The sequence below is a fragment of the Macaca thibetana genome, chromosome 3 (assembly GCF_024542745.1).
Source record: "Macaca thibetana thibetana isolate TM-01 chromosome 3, ASM2454274v1, whole genome shotgun sequence".
Lineage (NCBI taxonomy): Eukaryota > Metazoa > Chordata > Mammalia > Primates > Cercopithecidae > Macaca > Macaca thibetana.
In genome coordinates, this window is record NC_065580.1 from 48,050,828 (window position 1) to 48,073,906 (window position 23,079).

The 23,079-nt window shown below is 37.8% G+C and overlaps 1 protein-coding gene across 3 annotated transcripts in view; it reads left to right on the top strand.

The window, feature by feature from the left end:
- The window catches only part of IMMP2L (inner mitochondrial membrane peptidase subunit 2), an 869,510-nt gene that overhangs the window by 468,099 nt on the left and 378,332 nt on the right, over positions 1–23,079 (top strand). The gene's annotated exons all lie outside the window — the stretch shown is intronic.

Below are 23,079 nucleotides of genomic sequence, written 5' to 3' on the forward strand. Positions count from 1 at the left end.
TCTATAGTTCTGGAGGCTGCGAAGTTCAAGGTAAGGGGCTGCATCTAATAAGGCCCTTATGACATCACACGTGGCAGAGGGCATCACATGGTGAAAGAGCAAGAGCATGCCTGCTCAGGTGTTTCTCTTCTTATAAAGCTACCAGTCTCATTATGGGAGCTCAACTCTAATGACTTGATCTAAACCTAATTGCCTCCAAAATACCCCACCTCCAAGTGTCATCAGTATATGAATTTGGGGATCAGGTTTTCAACACATGAGATTTGGGGACCCATTCAAGCCATAGGAGATTATAATTTGAAGACAAATGGAGAATTTAGTTATTATCCAAATTATTAGTATATATGTATAATCATAAAGTTAGGAGCTCATTTACTAATTTAAAAAATGTTATGGCCTTTACTATGCATATGCAAGCATACATGTGCTTTGAATTATGAAGTCCCTCCTGTGCGATTTAGGACATTGTCTTAAAGCCTAGGTCAAAACTTATCTTCCTATGGCAGATAAAATTCTAAGAATGACTAAAATATAGTGAACTTAAATATAAGTAAATGCCAATTTGTGTAGTATTAGATTTAATGGATTTAGAAAAAAGTTAATATATTCAATTCAATGAAACATGTATTGATTTTGATTCCTTCTATATTATTTAACTAAATTAATGTTGGGTTCTAAAATGGTTATTTAAAAAATACCACAGTGTAATCCCAGCACTTTGGGAGGCCAAGGCAGGCGTATCAGCTCAGGTCAGGAGTTTGAGACCATCCTGGCCAACATGGTGAAACCCCGTCTCTACTAACAACACAAGAATTAGCCACGCATGGTGGTTCATGCCTGCAGTCCCAGCTACTTGGAGGCTGAGGCAGGAGAATCACTTAAACCTGGTAGGCGGAGGTTGCAGTGTGCTGAGATCGTGCCACTGCACTTCAGCCTCGGTGACAGAGCAAGATTCCATCTTAAATAAATAAATAAAAATAAAAAAGACCACAGCTTTATTGTAAAACATTTTGAAAACTAAAAAAGGATGAAGAAATGGGGAAGAAAGCCTTTGCACATCAAAGGATATATTTTATATACCACTTTGGTATACTTTGCTTTGGTACATTTTTTTGCCCTTGCATAGTAGAAAATATTCCATATTTTAAAAGTTACATCATAAAAATAAAAGAATCTTTATTATTTTAGTGCCCATATTAATACTATATAGATACTCCATTCCCCAAATATTGGGCGTTTGTTTCCTAATTTTTCTATGTTGTGAATAATACAGAGAATGCAGTAGCAAGAATCAGTAGACTGGATTGCTTTAAGTGACTTTCTAGACCAAAAGATTGAAGCATTCCAAGACTCCTGATATATTATACAGATTGCTTTCCTGAAAGTGCATACCAAGTTCACATAGCAGGTATGAGTCTCATTTCTATCATGTCCTTGCCAGCATTTATTTTTTCATTCATTCTTTCAGGAAATATACTTGAACACCTGTCCAGGTTTTGTCCTAGATGCTTGGGATATAAAGGTGAAAAATAAAGTCACTGTTTTCAGAAATGTTACTTGGGGTGATATAAGAGGTAGATGATAAATAGGCAATGATAAACATGCAAGTAAATAATGATTCCAGACATTAGTAAATATCATTCAAAAATTAAAACAAAGTAATAATATAGTGAATAGCAAAGAGGGATTATTAACATGCAGTATTAAACAGGTTCACCCTTAGAAGCTAACATTTGAGCACAGACATGAATGTTGAAAGAAGAGTCAGGCCAAGAAACAAAAGCAAAGTGTAATGGGCAGAAGAACAGTGTGACAAAGGTCCTAAGGCAAGAATGAGCTTGGCATATCCCAGGGACAGAAAAAGGCCAGTGTGTGCATGAGTCATGAACAAAGAGGAAGTGTTAGGATGCGAGGCCTGAATGGTGACCAGGGATGAGATCTCCTATAGTCTTGAAAACCGTGGAAAGGAATTATATTTTAATTGTAATCGGCAGCCATTGGACAGTTTTAAGTAGGGTAGAGATATTATTACACTTACAATTTTTACTCACTGTTTCAAAAGTCACTAGGCTGCTACATGGAGAATTAGTTAGAGGTGGGTAGGAGTTAAGGGGAGCAACAGATGCTGAATACTGGACTTCCCTGATAGCTGAAGAGATGTTGAGAGATGGTAGTATTCCAGAGATATTTTAAGCCTAGACCTAAAAAGACTGTTAATGGATTGTGTATAAGGGATATGACAAAAGAGGATTTATGTCAGACTTCTACATTGTGGTAGACTGTGGTGCTGCTATGTGGGTAGTGGTGCTATAAAGTGAGAGGTGGGATTCCGAGAGAAGAGCAAGTTGCGCTCATCCCCAAACAGAATTCTCTCTTTCTCATGTAATGGAAGGGTAATGTTTTACAATGTTTAAAATGCTTTTATCTGTTGCTTAACCATATAAAACAAAGAAACAAAAAAAAACAACCAAACAAAAAACTTTGCCCTCATCAGCCCTAGTCATTTATTTCCCTGAAGGGAGATTCAAATTTGTAACAGAAGAAATTCCAAGAAGTAGTCAGTATAAGATGCAGCTTTGTTTTACAAAAATATAATTATGCAACCAGCAGAAGAAACAACTAGCACAATGGCCTTAAGGTGTGAATTTCTGGACCAAATACAGCAAGCTAGGCTTTCATCTTGAGATAAGATTTTCCTGATTCCACCTGAGCCTGAGACTCAGCTCATGCAATTTTTCCCTAGCTGGAGGAGAGACCCCATTCACTATTAAGGTCTAGCTAGAGTTAGAAAGAAGAAAAATAAAATATAGTAGAAGGAAACTAAAAGCCTTTTATTTTGCCCTGAGGATTTTTAGGGAGAAAAGAGAGGAGAGAGATGAGAGTAAGGTAGTTAGAGAGGTGTGTTCTGACATACCCTTGTGACTTTAGCTTGGAGACGGGTAGGTGCATTAAGTAAACAATGATATCATTGCCCCCATCTCTGGTAAAATATCACCTCTTTGTTCTCCCATCATTTTTATACTGTGCCACAGCAAATTGACCACACTATTATGTGGACAGAGGGATTCCCTGTGATTTAGCTTTCCTGAGCCACAGATGCTGGGTTGAGAGACAGAAGGCTAATGGACAAAGGGTCCCAACAGCAGAGGCTGGGCTGATTCCTGAGCTACATACTGAATGGAAGACAAATGAGTCATTCAGGAGGTTGCTGCCAGTGGAAGCTGAGGTGAGGCTGATTCAGCTACAAAGAACTATCAGGCTCTCAGTAAACCAATGGGGACAAAAAAAAAAAAAAAAAAAAAAAAAAAAATCCCCACACTAAGGCAATCAACCATCCAAACCTCCACAAAAATGTTACCAACCATAGATCACAGCTTTCAATGTCAGCAGAGCAAGTAGTACTCAGGGGCACATTGAATACATACCAGATCTTCAGTGCTTCTCAGACTTACGAATCACCTAAGGATTTTGTTAAAATGCAGATTCTCATTCAGTAGGGCTGGAGTTTAGCCTGCATCTCCAACAGCCTGCCAGGAGATGTTGGTGGTGCTGGTCCACAGACCACACTTTGAGTAGCAAAGAGCTAGTACACACGCAGGATCATCATGAAGGCCAATGGACTCCTCTCCTCCAATATCATGAGGGGGGCTATTTGAAGAACCAAACTTTTTTTTTTTTTCCTAGAGAGAAATGAAGTATGATTGGAAGGATCTATGAAACTATTAGACTAGACCAAATTTTAACTAGATAAGATATTTAGTTCATTTGATTTTCTGGTAGCTGGCAAGGGGAATGATGAGGTGAACAATTAAATTGGCTGTCAACAAAAGTAAAACATTGTGTTTTTTTAATAGTTCAGAATAGTGAGTTAAGCCTGGCTGACCTTTTAGCCAAATAATGGACACATCACATTTTAAATATAAAAGCATGGAGCTCAGAGGAGAGATTGGAGTTTAAGGTGTAAATTTAGAAGTCATCAGCATATCTATCTTTAGATGCAACAACATGGGGAAAAAGTGTACACGAAGACAAGAAGTCCTGAGAATCTGACCTGGGGCACTCTATTATCTAATGTGAAATAAAAATGGAAAAGCCAGCAGAGGACAGTGGGAAAGAGCAACCAGCAAAAAGAAAGCCAAAGGAACTTCATGTTACGGAGGCTCAGAGAAAAAAACATTCTCAAGAAGAAAGGAGGGACTGTTCTAAATGTTCCTGCAATTTCGAGTATCATGAAAACAGAATATTCACCATCAGATTTGGCAACTAATATTCATTTATGATAGATACAAATAAAACTTTTCAGTTCTGAAAACAAGGCCAGGTGCTGTGATTCACACCTGTAATCCCAGCACTTTGGGAGGCCAAGGCGGTTGGGTCAGTTGAATTTAGGAGTTCAAGTCCAGCCTGGCCAACATGGTGAAACCCCATCTCTACTAAAAACACAAAAAATTAGCAGGGCATGGTAACGCATGCCTGTGGTCCCAGCTACTCAGGAGGCTGAGACAGGAGAATCACTTGAATCCAGGAGGTGGAGGTTGCAGGGATCCGAGATTGCACCACTGTACTCCATCCTGGGTGACAGAGCGAGATTTCATCTCAAAAAAGAGAGTCTGAAAACAAGCTATTTAAAATATAACAGCCAAACTTTTTTGCTCCCATTACAATGACAGTTCTTGAACCCCACTGCCTCATAGCCCTTCGCTCCACTTTCTTCCTTCCCATTATCTCTTCTGTCCACACTAATCAGCCTTTGATCTCTGTCATTGTGTTGAACAGTTCTTATCAGTCACTTGCATGTTACCAAAGTCTCTAAAATTTCTTTGTTCTTAAAGATTCTATGTACAAATAGACGTTCTCTTGATATTTTCAGCATTTCTGTTTTTTGATCATAGCCAAAAGTACTGCAAAAGTATCCTTATTCCTGAAACCTGATACGTGATTGCAGTCTTGGCCAAAACCAGAAATGAAAGGAAAAAAAGGTATTGGGATGTGGAAGTTAAAAAGGCATTCGAAAAAAATTGGGACTCTGTCACCTTTTTCTATTGAAAATCAAGCCCCATTAGCAAGAACATTAGAATTTTGATTCCCAGCCGTGTCTGTGTAGATGAAAACTCTGTGAGCCAACTTCCCTTTTCCAAAGTGATCTAAATATTGTTCAGAGAGTTCTAGTTAGTTGGCAGAGAAACAAGTATTTAGGCAGAAATATGTCCAAAAATGAGAAGACTAAAGATATGCATCATGTGTCCATGTATTTTACATGGGACCAAGATTAACTGGGTTCTGCTCCGAACCTTAAGAAAGAAGACTTTTTCAGCATTGCTAGAAATAAATCTTGCTTTAAAAGTTCATTGCAAGTGTGGTGTTTATGAAAAGCAAATTAGTATTCTGTAAATTCTCTTAAAAACTTAAAGTGATAATCAGCTAAAAGACAGTTGATGAGTCATCATGGTAGGTGGAAAGATGACAGTCAGGTCAGGAAGTGAATAAACCAGGTTTCTTATTTTTGCTCTGACTCAATTTAATGTATTAGTTTGGGTAGGTCATTTAACCTGTCTGGACCTTATTTCTTTAAAATGAGGGTGTTAAACCTGGTTGTCTCTGGTGTCCCTTCCAGCTTTGATGTTTTGTGAACCTGTAGTTCAATAGTCAAAATTACGGAGTAACAAAGCAGAGTTCAGCAAGTGTTATCTGTGCAAAAGTGATTTCCATTTGAATGGTCAGATATCAGAGCTTGGACATTGTCCTGAGTTCTGTGGACAGACCAAGGGATAGAGAGGAACAGAAACTGACCAATAAACACATGCATACTTATCAACAATTTATCCCAAATACAACATTTCTCAAATTTCCCTACAGCGAAGCCAAAGGTTAATAATTAAAGAACATTAGTGTACAGACCATTAGAAATAAGTAGTCTCTTCCTGAGTGGCAGAGTTCTGCTACATAACTGGTAACACAACTAAGGAAACATTTAAGGGTGATCTCTATTTCAGGAAAAGAGAGTTAACAGAAGATAACCTCTCAAGGGAAATGGTGGAATCCCACACATTTGAGACTCCTAAAAATGGACTCAAAATTGCAGTAAAAATGATGCCACAGGGAATAATCTGGCACTGGCAAGCAGATAGACTTGATAAGCAAATGGGATTTTTCATTTCTGTTTGCCATGTTTCTAAGAGGAAAATGGCCAGCAAGAGAGAATATGGCTGAGAACATAGTCTCAGATCTATACAAACTTGCAGGCTTCAATGAAAAAAACCCTCTCAGGGATACTACTTTTTAAATTTTTAACTTTCAATTTTGGAAAAAAATTAAACTTGTAAAAAATTTGCAAGAATAGCCCAATGAATCCCCAAATATTCAGCAATTTATAACATTTTGGTACGTTTACACACTTTCTCTCTCTGTCTGTCACTCCCACTCTCACTCTTGCTCTCTCTTCCCCTTCTCTCTCTGTTTCCCCCACCACACACATACAGCTATATGGGTGTATATGAGTGTGTTTATATATATATGTGTATGTGTATATATATATATATATGTGTACACTCATTGTCACTTTTATTGCTATCATTTTTGTTGACCTATTTGAAAGTACATTGCAGATATAATGACCCTTTAACCGGAAATCCTTTGTAGAAGTTTTTCTCTTACATAGCCACAGTACAATTATCAAATTCAGTATATTTAACATCAGTACAATGCTATTATCTAATACATATTCCGTATTCAAATTTCACCAGTTGTTCCTAGAATGTTCCTTATAGCCATTCCTATGCCCTTACCAAGGATCTAATCCAGGATCATGCATTGCTTTCAGATTTCATGTATCTTTAGACTCCTCTCTTTTTTTTTTTTTTTTTTTTTTTTGTGACAATCTCACTCTGTTGCCCAGGCTGGAGTGTGGTGGTGCAATCTCCGCTCACTGCAAGCTTCACCTCCTGGGTTCACGCCGTTCTCCTGCCTCAGCCTCCTGAGTAGCTGGGACTACAGGCACCCACCACCACACCCGGCTAATTTTTTGTATTTTTAGTAGAGATGAAGTTTCACTGTGTTAGCCAGGATGGTCTTGATCCCCTGACCTCATGATCCGCCTGCCTTGGCCTCTCAAAGTGCTGGGATTACAGGCGTGAGCCACCACCCCTGGCCTAGACTGCTTTTATCTGAAAGTTTTCAGGTTTTCTTTGTCTTTTGTCATGCTGACTTTTTTTTTTTTTTTTGAGTTTTGTGGAATGTCTTTTATTTTGGGGTTTCCTGATATTTCTTCATGCATGGATTGAGGTTATGCATTTTGAGAGTAATGCAGTTTACACTGCATTAAGTTCATCTTATCAAAAGGCACAAGATACCAGTTTACCCCAGATTGGGGGACATCAACTGTGATCTCTTTAGCAAAGAGAGTATCTGCCAGGTTTCTCCACTGTAGAGTGAATTTTTTTGATATTAAGTATTTTGTATATATATTATATTCCTCATCAACTTTCATGAAATATTTTTGCAATCACTGATGTTTCTTGCCTGAATCAAGTACTATTATGATGTTGTAAAATGATTGTTTCTAACTCCGTCATTCCTTTTCTATTAACTAGTTGGAATTCTGTTGTAAGGAAGAGCTGTCTCTTCTCCCTTCTTGTTTAGCGCCAGTAAGGACTAACGGATCTTTTTCCCAACAATGAGTTGTAAGCTATTAGTATCATCATTTGCTGTGATTCTTAAATTGCCCTATATTTGGCTGGTGGGTAATATTTCCTTTTAACATTTTCACTCATTTGTCATGACCCCTCATTTTTTTAGTGGATGTATCATCAACAGAGTCTTGGGAACTTTATGAAAATTTGTATTAAACTTAAAAAAATTGAAGTGAAATTCACATAACATAAATCATTTATAAATGTACAATGTATAAATTTGGTGGCATTTAATACATTCACAGTGTTGTACAAACACCACCTCTATCAAGTTACAAAAGCATTTTCACCCCATCAAAAGAAAACTCTGTACCCATTAAGCAGTTACTTCCTGTTCTCCCTTTCCCCTTGCTCTTGGCAACTACCCGTCTGCTTTTTGTCTCAGTGAATTTACCTATTCTAAAAATTTCATATAGTTGGAATTATGTAATATGTGACCCATTATGTCTGGATTCTTTCACTTAGTATAATGTTTTTGAGATACATCCACACTGTAGCATGAATCAGTACTTTACTTCTTTTTATGGCTGAATAATATTGTATTATATATATATATATCACATTTTGTTTCTCCATTTATCTATCTACAGATATTTGTCTTGTTTTGTTTTCGTGTTCTGGCTATTATAAATAGTGCTGCTATGAACATTCATGTACATGTATTTGCTTGAGTACCTATTTTTAGTTTTGAGATATACATAGGAATGGAATTACTGGCTTATGTGGTAATCCTATGTTTACCTTTTTGAAGCACCATCAAACTCTTTTCCAAATTGGCTGCACCAGTTTACATTCCCACCAGCTATGTATGAGGGTTACATTTCTTCTCCACATTCTTACCAGTACTCTTTATTGTTTATTTTTGTATGTGTGGGGATTTAAAAATTCTTATAATTTTAGTGTGTGTGAAGTAGCATCTGATAGTTTTGACTTGCATTTCTCTAATGACTAATCATATTGAAAATTTTTTCGTGTACTTGTTGGCCATTTATTTATCTTCTTTTGATAAATGTCTGTTCAAGTCCTTTACCCATTTTTAAAGTGGGTTATTTGTCTTTTTGTTATTGATTTATACAAATTCTTTTTAAGCTATAAACTTTTTAGTAATATATGACATCATATTACTTAACAAGTACAAATGTATTTAAAGTCATGGTTTTTTTCCTGATCCGAAATTTAAGTGAGAAACTTGAATTAATAATAGTACCAAGGAAAATATCAAATAGATAATTCTTTGAAATTACTCAATTACAACTTGAAGATATGTCTACTTATATATGAAGTCTAGGTTTGTTGTATTTTAACATATCTAAGGTTCAGTTAAAATATCATATACTATACCTACTGTCCAAGGTACCTTCCATATTGTCCAAATATGGCCACTATGGTGCAACAGAGCATTTTGGAGTTTCTCAGTGAGTTAGTAATTTCAACTCACTAGGGAAAATCCTTTTAAACTCAATTAGTATTTCTTGAATGAAGCTCAATTTGGCAAACTTGTAAAGTCTCTTTTGCAAAAACAACTTACTCTAAGTTTCTATCAATCTTCCTTATTTTCTTAGTCAAAAATATCCAATCGTAAGTTTCTTTCTAGACAGGTAACATTTTTATTTAACCTAAAAATATCCTAAGTTTTTTCTAGCTATTGCCTTTCTCTGTAATTTTTTCTCTGTATACCGTTAATAGAATTCATGGGCCAAACACTAATCATCATTTGCCATGACAGTTAGAAGCAGTGCAGCCATACAGTATGCTACTTCAAACATTGTGGAGTGTTTTGCAGCATGTTAGATTGCTGATATTTTCAGATGCGAAGGCTGCCTTGTGAGGTGAAGCCTGCAACCCTTTATAGTTTTGTGGTGCTTAGTATTTTTTCCAATTGAATATATAACTTTCTTTTCATTATTCAAAGCTTCTTTGGACTTTATATTTTATGCTTTACATAGTTTTTTCACTATCAATTTACATCTAGTCCTACATTCCTGACAAAAATGTGAACTACTTTAGCTAAAAACTGTTTTCCTTCCAACCTATAAATCTGTGTTGTGAAGTTCTCGATAATATTTATCACCTTTCTTCTGTTACATGTGGACTGTCTTTGAAGGAGGGCACCCTGGATGTGAAACTGTAGGGATGCCAGTACCCAAGGCTAAAATGTGGCTTCTTTCATGATATATTTGCAAATAGTGGAAGAACTTTTTAGTGGAACATTGTCATGTCTTTGGCCCTGGAAACTTGTTCAATAACATATTCTGGAAGCATCTAATGAGATCCTGGGGGTCAATTTTTTGTGTGATTTGTGTAGCTGTCATTCTATCTTAGCTTTCTCTCCAGGAAGGAGATCAGTTCCAGGTTACCCCATCTCGCCTCCTCATGTGAGCCCTAAATGGTAACTGGGTGAGCAATATTATGAGCAATACTGCAGAGGGTCTCAGGAGACTCATTGCTGGTCTCATTGCTCATTGGAATCCAAACGCTACTAAACATTTGTCAGTATAATAATCAGTCTTCATTATAATAATCTCTAGATAGCAATAACGAAATATATTAAAATATTTTTTACCTAGAAACATAGAATGTTTTACTTTTCAGAGACCCTAGATAGTACCCACTGTAAGTTTATAATTTGATGGATAAAAAACTCACTCAGTTTCAGTTCTCTTCATGTCCTGTTGTTATAGATTAATTCATTACTACTCCTCATTTTACCAAATGTTTGAGCTCAAAGGACAGCTAACAATCATCTAGCCCAGATATGTCAAATAAACAACATTTCTACTGCAGCTTGCCCATGGAAGGCATTGCTCATTGATCAAAATGCTCCTTCTCACTGAGCACAAAGCATCCTTCTTCATGCCCAGCAGTCATCACCAGTAAAACAAGTTGGTACAAAGGAAGGAATCCGTTTGCTTTAATAGACCTAGTCTCGTACCCTCAATTTAAAGATGGGAACATTAAAAGAAAAATAATAATGAAGTTATTTGCTTAAGTTGCAAAAGGAATCATTTACCAAGCAAGCCTCTTGGCTCGATATAGTGTCCATTCTACATTACCAGGAAGTATCCGTGTGCATAGCTAAGGAGACTAAGTACTGAGTAAAAAGCGACTCTCTCAAAGAACTATTACTTTATTTTATTGGCAAAGAGATAGCTGGCTTCATCCCTGATAGCCCACTGACTTAGTGGACAGAACAACAAATGGGATTTGAGTTAGACTTCTGACATGTCGTTTCTAAAACTATTAGAATGATCTCATGGTTTGTTCTGGGAAGTTTAAAGTTCAGAGACTAGACAGGGTCTTTTAATGTTGCTATTTTCTATATTTACATTTTAGTTGGAAATTGAAGGAGGCTTTTTAATTGGCTTATGATTATCACTGAGAGGTTTCTCTGTTGCTAAAAGCTGATACTTGTGCTATTATAAATATTAAAAACAATAAGTACATGGAATGATTGTAATTTATTATTTAATATTCTTCCTTGAAAGCATTTCTTTTGTTTGATTGAAGAATGTTTGCTAAATTTTAAACCCCACATCTTGAGCTTTTTGCCCCTTTCCCCCACAGAACTGTGAAGCAGTACTGTTTTGCAAAATATTCATAAAATGACAACTTTAAGCTGCATATTGTTTTCATGAAAATACGAAGGCCAATCACTTGTTTCTTGGTGGTTTTGCATATTAATTTATAGCAGCCTGGAAATGTGAGAAATTATTCTATACAAAATATACTTTTCTCCGTAAAAAGTTTACTATGAAATATTTATTTCTCACAATGAAAAATGCTGCCCATCAGTCACGAATATTTTTGCAAAATTACTATTGATACACAAAATAAATTTAGCCATCTGTCTTCTCACACTCCTTCCTTCTCTTCGTCTGTATTCTCTGTGGTCTCTTGTTGTATGTATGTAGGTAGGTAGGTAGGTAGGTAGGTAGGTGAGCGTGTGTACATTTGCTAACACACACATACATATACTCTTCTTTACCACTGTTAATTCATCTACAGTGCATAATGGTTGTATGATTTTATTTATTTTTCTTTTTTTATATTTAATGCTTCACACTTCAAATATCCTAGTAGCACACTGGTTTCATTGAAGGACTACTAAGTGTTAAGTCTTCTTTGAAGGATTTTACATCTATGATACTTCTCCTCACATCCTTAATCTGTTGCTGCGATTCTCTTATCTGTTAGAGACTATGACCGTGCATATTCCTGGTTCATTCCCTATTTCTCTTGCTGTTCTTTATCTCCTTTGTCAGTTTTTCTTTGGCCTGAGGTAATGGAAAGAGCATATACTTGGCCATTAGACAAACTTGGGTTTGAATGTCACTTTTACCACTTCTAACCATGTAACTTTAAACAAGTCTTTTTTTCTTTTTCCTCATAGTCTGTTTGAGCATCAGTTTTCATATGAAATAGTGCTTTACTGTATCAGTGACCTTACCAACAGGAATAAATAATCCACTCAGATTAGGAGAAGTTGAGAAATATTTATTTTTAAAGGAACTAATCTAATTACAAATGTCCTTATCCAAAGGGAGAAGGGAAGGAGCAGTGACTTGGTATCAAAAAATGACACAGCCAATGTAAGGCAGTTCCACTGGGGGAGAAGCACATTAATGAATGCTAGGTTCTCCCTCCTGTCTCCCTCTTGCCTTCATCCAGGCTCCCCATTGGTCACAACAACCTTAAGGCAGAGGTTACACCTATTTATGTCATCCATATGGGTCAGCTTCCCAGGTCAGAGACTGTGGTACATATGAGAGTGTAAGCCAACTACAGAGTTAGAGAGAACAGTTCCAAACACTGATGTCTCCTTTGATACTGAGTTCATCTGCGTAGAGGTTCCCATAACTACATTCCAATTTGATAATTTGCTTGAGGGACTCACATAACTTACTGAAAGCTGCTATACTCATAGTTGTGGTTTATGATAGGGAAAGGATACAAACTAAAATCAGATAGTGAAAGAAGCACATAGAGCAGGTCCAGGAAAGTACCAAACATGAAGTTTCCACTGTCTTTTCCCTGTGGAATCAGGACACATTCCTTTCCTAGAATAAATGTATGACAATATGGAGAGAGTATTGCTAACCAGTGGAGCTTACCTAAGCCTTGGGGTTCACGGTTTTTACTGAGGCTCCATATACAAACATAGACATGATGGATTGCCTATGTGGTTGATCTCAGTCTCTAGGTTGACTGATACCATGTAACCCCAAACCCCCACATTAAATTGAATTACTGGTTTTACTAATGTGACCAGGCCCTACCGTAATTCATATTGGTAGACTCTTTAGCATGACCCAAGGCCTCCAGGCAATCAGATACTCCTGACATTTCAGGGGCCTAGAGATTACCCATCAGAAGCCAAGGACAAAGGCCAGATCCCATTTGGGGAAAGGTTAAATTCTGTACCACACAGTGGAAAACAATACAGAGAGTGGGTCTGGGGGTGCAAAAGTTAGCTATTTGGCCATTGCCTTTGAGAATTACTTAATTCTTAACATTAAGAGATAACTGATATAAAGCATCTAGTGCGGTACCTAGAACACGGTTTCCATGTATTTTAAATGTTATCTTCCAAAGTGATTTATTTCATTCATCTCCTGTTTTTCCTCCAGAAATATCTTTTTTTCCAATGCCTTCTGCTTTGTTTTTATTGTTAATATTTTCATATTTAAAATTTCATTCCTTTAATTATTCTTTGTTCATTAAATTACTCACTCAATAGTATTTATTGAAGGCTTATTTTTTCCTAGTACAGATGTGGTTTCTGTCCTCAGAATTTATAGCCTCGCAGCCAGGCACAGTGGCTCACACCTGTAATCCCAGCACTTTGGGAAGCCGAGTCAGGCAGATCACAAGGTCGGGAGTTCGAGACCAGCCTGGCCAATATGGTGAAACCCCATCTCTACTTTAAAAAAATACAAAAATTAGCCAGGCGTGGTGACATGCACCTGTAGTCCCAGCTATTTGGGAGGCTGAGGCAGGAGAATTGCTTGAACCCAGGAGGCGGAGGTTGCAGTGAGCCAAGATCGCGCCACTGCACTCCAGCCTGGGAGACTTCATCTCAAAAAAAAAAAAAAAAAAGGTACAGCCTAGTATGGGAGACAAACAAAAGCCAAGTCAACCAACCAAGTGCGCGCGCACACACACACACACACACACACACACACACACACACACACACACACACTGTATTAGGGTTCTCTAGAGAAACAGAACTAACAGGATAGATATGTATATAAAAGGGAGTTTATTAAGTAGTATGATCTCACAAGGTCCCACAATAGGCTGTATGCAAGCTGAGGAGCAAGGAAGCCAGTCCAAGTCCCAAAGCTGAAGAACTTGGAGTCTGATGTTCGAGAACAGGAAGCATCCAGCACGAGAGAAACATGTAGGCTGGGAGGCTAAGCCAGTCTAGCCTTTTCATGTTTCTCTGCCTCCTTTATACCCTGGCCACACAGGCAGCTGATTAGATGGTGCCCACCCAGCTTAAGGGTGGGTCTGCCTTTCCTAGCCCACTGACTCAAATGTTAATCTCCTTTGGCATCATCCTGATAGACACACCCAGGATCAGTACCTTGCATCCTTCAATGCAATCAAGTTGACACTCAGTATTAACCATCACAAGTCTACCCCTTGTCAACGTGAACCCATACACATCTCCTGAGATCATACCTAATCTTCAAATAAAGACAATAATAAGGTCATAATTACATCTAACATAATACAACTATCCTTTCTACAACCGGAAACACACCAATCTCCACACCAAATGCTATTATATAAACTTTGAAATACTTAAATGCTGATAGGAAGTCAATAAATTTTATGTCACATGATAAAGGAAAAAGGAAATAAAATGAAGATATTTTCTTAGTACAAGTGTATACATGCACAAATATGTTTTTAACAAAAGGAGGAAATACTCATGATTGTTACAGTCCTCATTTCTGCAACTGGTCCTGTGGTCATAGCTGATATTGATGACTACCTTCTTCTACTACCCATTCTGTATTCCCTTAGCCTTCAGCAAGCACCTCAGCATGCTTGATTTTTTTCCTCATGGAGTGACCTAAACCTTCATTTCTTAAGGGTCTGGGCCATTTGTAGACCGGCCTGGATTGGGCTGTTGTAGTTTCCCATTGAACTTAATCACAGGGCATGGTAATACTAAGTGATGCCCTAATTGATCTCCTGTATTCCATGCCTACTCTTACCTGCCTGCATTGTGGGGTAGTAGACTGCTTTCATCTTGATAGTGCAGGTCAATCACCCCAGCCAACACTGTAACCCCCTTCTTAGCCTGTTGACTTAAAGGTAGCAGGAGCCCAAAGTGTCCAGGTGGCAACCTTAATTTCCAGTTTAATGGAATCATTGTTGTGTCTCCTGGTGACAGCATTTCTCCCTCTGAAATTAAGAGCTCTAGGGCAGCAGAATATAATACTGTGGGAACAGGAAGCAAAAATTTTGATAGTGAATCACTAGGGATAATGGTGAGTGGCGCCACTTCTACTTCCACACCTTGATTCCTGGACCCATGAATCCTGGATATGGGAGAAACAGTACCATATATTGCATGCTGATTCAGAGAATACACAGCCTTCTGGAGAACTTTTCCCCAGCCCTGCAAAGTATTGTCACCTAGTTGGCATTGTAATTGTGATTTCAAAAAGCCATTCCACCGTTCTATCAATCCAGCTGCTTCAGGATGATATGATTTGGCCCTGTGTCCTCACCCAAATCTCCTTTTGTAACTCACACAATTCCCATGTGTTGTAGAATGTGATTGAATTATGGGGGTGGGTTTTTCCTGAGCTGTTCTCATGATAATGAAGGCATCCCATGAGATCTGATGATTTTAAAAATAGGAGTTTCCCTGCACAAGCCCTCTTCTCGTCTGCCGCCATATGAGATGTGCCTTTTACCTTCCACCCTGATTGTGTTGTCTCCACAACCACGTGGAGCTATGAGTCCAATAAACCCCTTTCTTTTATAAACTTCCCAGTCTCAGGTATGTCTTCATTAGTAGCATGGAAACTGATGAATATAGTAAATTGGTACCAGTAGAGTGGGGTGCTGCTGAAAAGATACTAGAAAATGTAGAAGCAACTTTGGAACTGGGAAACAGGCAGAGGTTGGAACAGGTTGGAGGGTTCAGAAGAAGACAGAGAAATGTGGGAAAGTTTGGAAGTTCCTAGAGACTTGTAGAATGGCTTTGACAAAAATCCTGATAGTGATATGAACAATAAGGTCCAGGCTGAGGTGGTCTCAGATGGAGATGTGGAACTTGTTGGAAACTGAAGCAGAAGTCACTCTTGTTATCTTTTAGCAAAGTGACTGGTGGCATTTTGCCTCTGCCCTGGAGATTTGTGGAACTCCGAACTTGAAAGAGATGATTTAAGGTATCTGGAGGAAGAAATTTCTAAGCAGCAAAGCATTCAAGAGATGACTTGGGTGCTGTTAAAGGCATTCAGTTTTATAAGGGGAGCAGAGCATAAAAGTTTGGAAAATTTGCAGCCTGACAGTGCAGTAGAAAGAAAATTCTATTTTCTGAAGAGAAATTCAAGCCTGCTGCAGAAATTTGCATAAGTAGCAAGGAGCCAAATGTTAATCGCCAAGAAAATAGGGAAAACGTCTCCAGGGCATGTCAGAAGTCTTCACAGCAGCCTGTCCGATCACAGGCCCAGCAGCCTAGGAGGAAAACATGATTTTGTGGGCTAGGCCTAGAGTCACTGTGCTGGTACAGTCTAGGGACTTGGTGCCCTGCATCCCAGCCACTCTAGCCATGACTAAAAAGGGCCAAAGTACAGCTTGGGCTATGGCTTCAGAGGGCACAAGCCCCAAACCTTGGCAGCTTGCACATGGTTTTGAGCCTGTAGGTGCATAGAAGTCAAGAATTGAAGTTTGGGAACCTCCACTTAGATTTCAGAGGATTTATGGAAATGCCTGGATGGCCAGGCAGAAGTTTGCTGTAGGGGTGGGGCTCTCATGGAGAATCTCTGCTAGGGCAGTGCAGAAGGGAAATGTGGGGTTAGAGTCCCCACAGAGTCCCTACTGGGGCACTGCCTAGTGGAGCTATGAGAAGAATGCCACCGCCCCCCAGACCTCTAGAATGGTAGCACCACTGACAACTTGCACCACATGCCTGGAAAAGCCACAGTCACTCAACGCCAGCCCATGAAAGCAGCCAAGAAGGGGACTGTACCCTGCAGAGCCACAGGGGTGGAGCTGTCCAGACCATGGGAACCCATGACTTGCATCAGTGTGACCTGGTTGTGAGACATGCAGTCAAAGGAGATTATTTTGGAGCTTTAAGATTTGACTGCCCTGCTGGATTTTGGACTTGCATGTATCTCCTTTGTTTTGGCCAGTTTTCCCCATTTTCTGTATTTGCCCAATGCCTCTACCACCATTCTATACAGGAAGTAACAAACTTGCTTTTGATTTTACAGACTCATAGGCTGAAGGGACTTGCCTTGTCTCAGATGAGACATTAGACTATGGACTGTTAAGTTAGTGCTGAAATGAGTTAAGACTTTAGGGGACTGTTGGGAAGGCATGATTGGTTTTGAAATGTGAAGACATGAGAATTGGGAGGAGTCAAGGGCAGAATGATATGGTTGGCTCTGTGTCCCCACCCAAATCTCCTCTTGTAACTCCCATAGTTCCCATGTCATGAGAGGAACTTGGTGAGAGGTGATTTAATTATAGGGCGGGTCTTTCCTGTACTGTTCTCATGATAATGAATGAGTCTTATGAAATCTGATGGTTTTAAAAATGGGAGTTTCCCTGCACAAGCTCTCTTCTCTTGTCTGCCACCATGTGAGATATGCCTTTTACCTTCCATCATGATTGTGAGGCCTCCCCAGCCATGTGGAACTGTGAGTCCAATAAACCCCTTTCTTTTTTAAATTGCCCAGTCTCAGGTATGTCTTTATCAGCAGCATTAAAATGGACTAATACACATGTACACAATAGAATAGCTCTAAATTACAGAAAATACTTTAAGGAAAAGAAAGGATGCTAAGTGAGTGGGGAAGGAGATAACCTTAAATCTGAGATGCTAAAGGTGGAAATGACCCAGCTCTGAAATGATGTTGTCATGGCGGGAGAGCATTCTGTAAAGAAGGAATAATATTTCCTGAGGCAGGAGGAAGCTTGGTTTGAAGAGTAAATGGAAGAATATTCATGCGGCTAGACTGCTGTAAGTAAAGAGCAATGAAGAAGAACATAGATTTTAATGGAAGAATCATAGGAAAATCATTGAAAGGTCTTTATGTAAATCAATGAAATCATTGAGTTTACACTTTCAAATATTACTTTGGCTGAACTGTGTAGAATTGATGTGTTTTGGAAACTGGGTGGGAGCAGTGCAAAGTGGAGTCCAAAAGACCTCTTAGAAGTTTGTTAAAGCAGTCAAAGACCTGAGCCTTACATGGACAACTGAAGTGGCAGTGCTTATGGTGAAGAACCTGTGGACTTGAGATGTATTTGTGGGTAGCTTTGTAGGAGGTGCAGATGAGGAATGTGAGAGAGAGAGAGGAATGGAGTATTAATTACCCCTGGCCACCCTTTAAGTCCCCCACTTTGAGCAACTGATACGAGTCTCTGAATTCATAAATTCACCCCTTTGTCATTTTCAGCTCCTCCAAGCAGTGCTACCTGCAAACTATTGAAAACAAATCCTCCTTGCCAAGAAAACAAAGTCCAGGTTCAGCCAGTCAGTCAAGGCCCTCTGTGATTTGGTCCTAGTCTTTCCTGCTTCATTGATCACCTTCTTACTAGTATATATGGCTCACTAGCCAGTCTGATTAATCTCTGTGCTCTGAATAATGTGCGCACTTATCTTCAGTCTGTTAATCTTACTTAGCCCAGCCTGTATTCCATGTACACCGCTGAAATCTTACTTGGTTTTGAAAACTAGCTGATATTCTATCTCCAGCGTGAAACTCCTCCATCTCAGGTGATGAAAGAGCCAGACTTCACACGTAGACATTTGTTTTAGAATGCAACCATGAAAATAAACATTGTTCTATTCCCAGTCTATTTTTTATATTTTATTATAAAAGAATATAGAAATGTTGAGATGTTTTAAAAAGGAGCATTGGGTCCTAACTTTGTCTAAATCCCAGAACCTTAATATGTAGGTTTCTTATAGTTTGTGAGGATGAAATTCATCTAAGTAAGTGAAATAGCTAAAGTTTTAGGACAGTATCTGAATCAAAACAGGGAGAGAACGCAAGCTTTGAAAATATACACAGTATCCATTTTCCCAAGCAGCTTATTTTTAAACAAGTATCCATATTGATGCATAATAATAATTGTTACTGAGTTCTGTTGAGTTTTCAGTTGCCCTAAGCACTTTACATGAATTCATGCATTTAGATCTTTTCCAAAAACTCTAAGATGGATACTGAATTATCCCCATCTTGTAGATTTAAGACTGATGCTTAGAAAGCTGAGATAACTTGCCTCAAAGTCTTAACAACCAGTAAGGCTGGAGCCAGAACTCAAATACCTTTACCTGTGGACACGCCTGGTTCTGAGCCTCACTGTGGTGCTTATTTGTAGAATTCCCATAAAACACAGTGAATTTAAAGCTGAAGGTTATGTGCAGGCATTGCTAAGGGAGAAAAGTGGAATTCTTGAGTATTATTTCATTTTGTAGATTGGTATTATTGAGTTTTCCTGAAAGGTCAGAAAATAATTAGGTACATGTATAAAATAATGTGGTTTCTTGTATAAAGAAATCCTTTAACACTTGAGTGGTGGTAGTACCTGTTAATGCAGTTAATATAAATGAGTGACTAGTTCACATAGTCTTTCTGAATTGTCAGTAATAGGCGTGGGTAAAAAGGTCATGTCCATCTTGATAACAAATGAATATTTATTTTTTAAAAATGGTCTTTTTTGGCTTCTTTGGGTTTATTACACTACTGCTTACAAAAATAAATCAGTGAAGACTTGGCACATTGCACACTCTGTTTTCTAGACACTGAAAGAAATGCTGGCAACATTTCCATTAGCTTACTAACTAATGAGACAGCATTGGCTACTTTCACAGGACTTGGATTCTGGCAAGAAGAGTTCTTTTTTTTTTTTCCACAATTAGGCATATAATTTTCAAGTTATTACCATATGCTGTAAAGTCAAAGATGTATTTATATATTCATACCCTGAATGAAAAGACACTACATTCTTATGGCATGTAGACTGCCATATTTTTAGACACTTGAAGTCACCATCATGAAAAGGCAAGGATATTAAGTTTACCCTTGCGGATAATTTACTTTGTGGTCTTCTGTTAAAATTTTGAGCTATAGCTTATTGCCTATTCCATTTGGTCAGCAGAATATGTAAATGACAAATACTCATGCTAAAATATATAAAATTAAGTGAACATTTATTGAGTGCCTTATATGTTCTAGCCACTATTTTAGTCTCTGGGAGAAGAGAGGTGATAATAACATAGACTCCTCCCCTCATGAAGTGTCTAGTCTAGCAGGGGAGATAGGTCTGTAATAATTAAATATTTTAGAGAACTACAGGCTTTTGTCACATGCTATAGAGGGGAAAATGCTTACTTTTCCCTAGAACAATCGGAAAAGGTTTATGTTTTCCACTATCCTATATGTGAATAGGAAAGTTCAAATCTTTTAAACATACACTTAATTTCGTTTTAGTTTATGGTCCTATGCTACATGGCGAAGGTACTGCCTACTTATCTACCACTGATAAGATGTGAAAAGGCCAGGCACGGTGGCTCACGCCTGTAATCCCAGTGCTTTGAGAGACTGAGGTGAGCAGATAACAAGGTCAGGAGTTTGAGACCAGCCTGGTCAACATAATGAAACCCTGTCTCTACTAAAAATACAAAAAATTAGCTGGATGTGGTGGTGGGTGCCTGCAATCCCAGCTACCCCGGGAGGCTGAGGCAGGAGAATCGCTTGTACCCAGGAGGTGAAAGTTACAGTGAGCCGAGATTGCGCCACTGCACTCCAGCCGCAGCGACAGCGCGAGACTACATCTCAAAAAAATAAATACATAAATAAATAAAAAGTAAAAAAAAAAAAAAGTGAGAAAGGAGGCGTAAGGAAGGAAAAAACACAGTAAGAAACTCTCAAAGTGGAAAATGTAATGCATTTTTTAAAGAAAAATCAAGATAATGATTTTAGTTTTCAGCTCAATTTTCAATGGTTTTGTTTTTCAAAAGCATTAGTAGGATAGGACTCAAGTCGGTAAACGCTGGGTCATTTGCTGGGAGTGGATGTTTTCCTAAGACTTCTGCTAATTTCTCTATGGGTAGAGTAGGCGGCAATAATTTGTATAAGTATTCTTGGGTTTCTATATGCTGATATAATTTGTGAGTTTTTAAAGCCTTGTGTTTAAGATGAATTAGAAGGTAGTGTGGCACACTGAGCTGTATAAGATTTATTTTTTATCTCTAATCATCTCAATTCTATAAATGCGCAAATTCATTTTAAAATAATAATATAAGGAACCATGTTCTCTTTAATTGTATTATTATTTGTGATTCTATCCTGAGTTCCTATTTAATGAGAACAGACTGTGTCCTACAAACACCAAGAACTCTTTTCAGTTCAAGCTTGTTTTTTATAAGAATTGTTTGCTCTTTTAAATCTGAAGTTTGAATTATTCCAAACAGGCTAGCCAAGACATTTTAGAAATAAGTGTAAAATACACATTATAATTTTGTAATAACAGTACAGTCTTGGTGTACATTTTTTGTAGATAATATTTTTATTAGTTGTCTTTTGTTTGAACTCATAATAATAGATTGTCTTGGAGTGGGATGACAGCCTGAGTTAGAAAAAGGATGTGGCTTATTTTCTCTCTTTGGGGTGCCTGCATCTATGTTTATATGGGTTTGTAAAAGAAAAATAGATAAATTCATGTGTTTGTGGAAATTTAAGGCATTATAATTTTTAATTGAACAAAATCTGCCTTTTGCAGAAATGGAAATGTTAGTTACCTCAGGCCTTTCTGTTGTGATGGGAAGAGAGCTGCTGAAGAGCCTAAAAAACAAAATTTGTATAAACTTTCATTTAATACATATAATACAGACACATATACATATGCTGTATATATGTGCAGATATGCATATATAAATACGTACGTACAGTTGAAGAAATTCCTCATAAGAATGTTTTATAATGGCTACATGTTTTATGTTAAAGAAGGAAGTTTTTACAGTGATTATTTGATTATTTTCTTTCGATTGCCAAATAATTAGAGGTTGCATTTCATCAGGCTTGAAAGCACCACATAATACTTAATGAGCATCCAGTTGATTAGAATTTTGACACAAGGGTTAGTTAGGCCTATTCCTCATAATATGAAAGGATATATTTATTAGATTTGAGAATACTAGTGTCACTGATAGGTGTGATTTCACTGGCAGTTTTAACATAGGTTCCCATTTATTCAGTTGCATTTAATATGTAAGCTGCTTTCTATGAATGGCAAATATTGTTAAACCTTCCGTACAATAAATGCCCATGGCATATTAACGAAGGGATAATTTTTATTTGTCATCTTATTTTTAAAAATTCTTACTTATCTGTTCTGTCAGATTTGCAAAAGGTATATATATATGTGTGTGTGTGTGTGTGTGTGTGTGTGTGTGTTAGACTATAATGAATAAGAATTACAATAGAAAAAGACTGTTGTTTTAAAAACCAACTTAGTATCATCTTCTTTGCTCTGAGATGACTAGCTCAAAGCAGTCTGAATCCCTTTCATATTCTGGAGGAATGGAGGAGGCAGATGGCTGGTGCCTACCTTATGGAAGTCATCAGCCTGCACTATGGGTGAATGCACCATGCCAGTGAATCAAATGTAGGAAGCAAGCTCTAAAAAATGCAGAGAAGGAGAGAGTATGATTCGTGAGATCATCTTAAAATTAGTTATTATCATTGGCAGCCAAAGTGTCATGTCCTTTATGATCTCAAAAAAGAATTTTAGTAATAATTTGGAAAAATCATGTCTGTGAGTAAAAATGAAAGTTTTCAGGGTAATTACATCTAGAAGTGAAATCCAACTTAATACATTAAACTCTATTAAGTATATTTGGGGTACTTGTATACTGTTGACCCTTGAACAATACAGGGCTGAACTGCATTTATATGTAGATTTTCCTCTGTCTCTGCCACCCCTGAGACAGCAAGACCAAGCCCTCCTCTTCCTCCTCCTTCTCAGCCTACTCAAGGTGAAGATGACTGAGGATGAAGACCTTTATGATTAATTACTTCCACTTAATGACTAGTAAATATATTTTCTTTTCCTTATGATTTTCTTAACATTTTCTTTTCTCCAGCTTACTTTATTGTAAGAATACAGTATATAATACCATGCACAA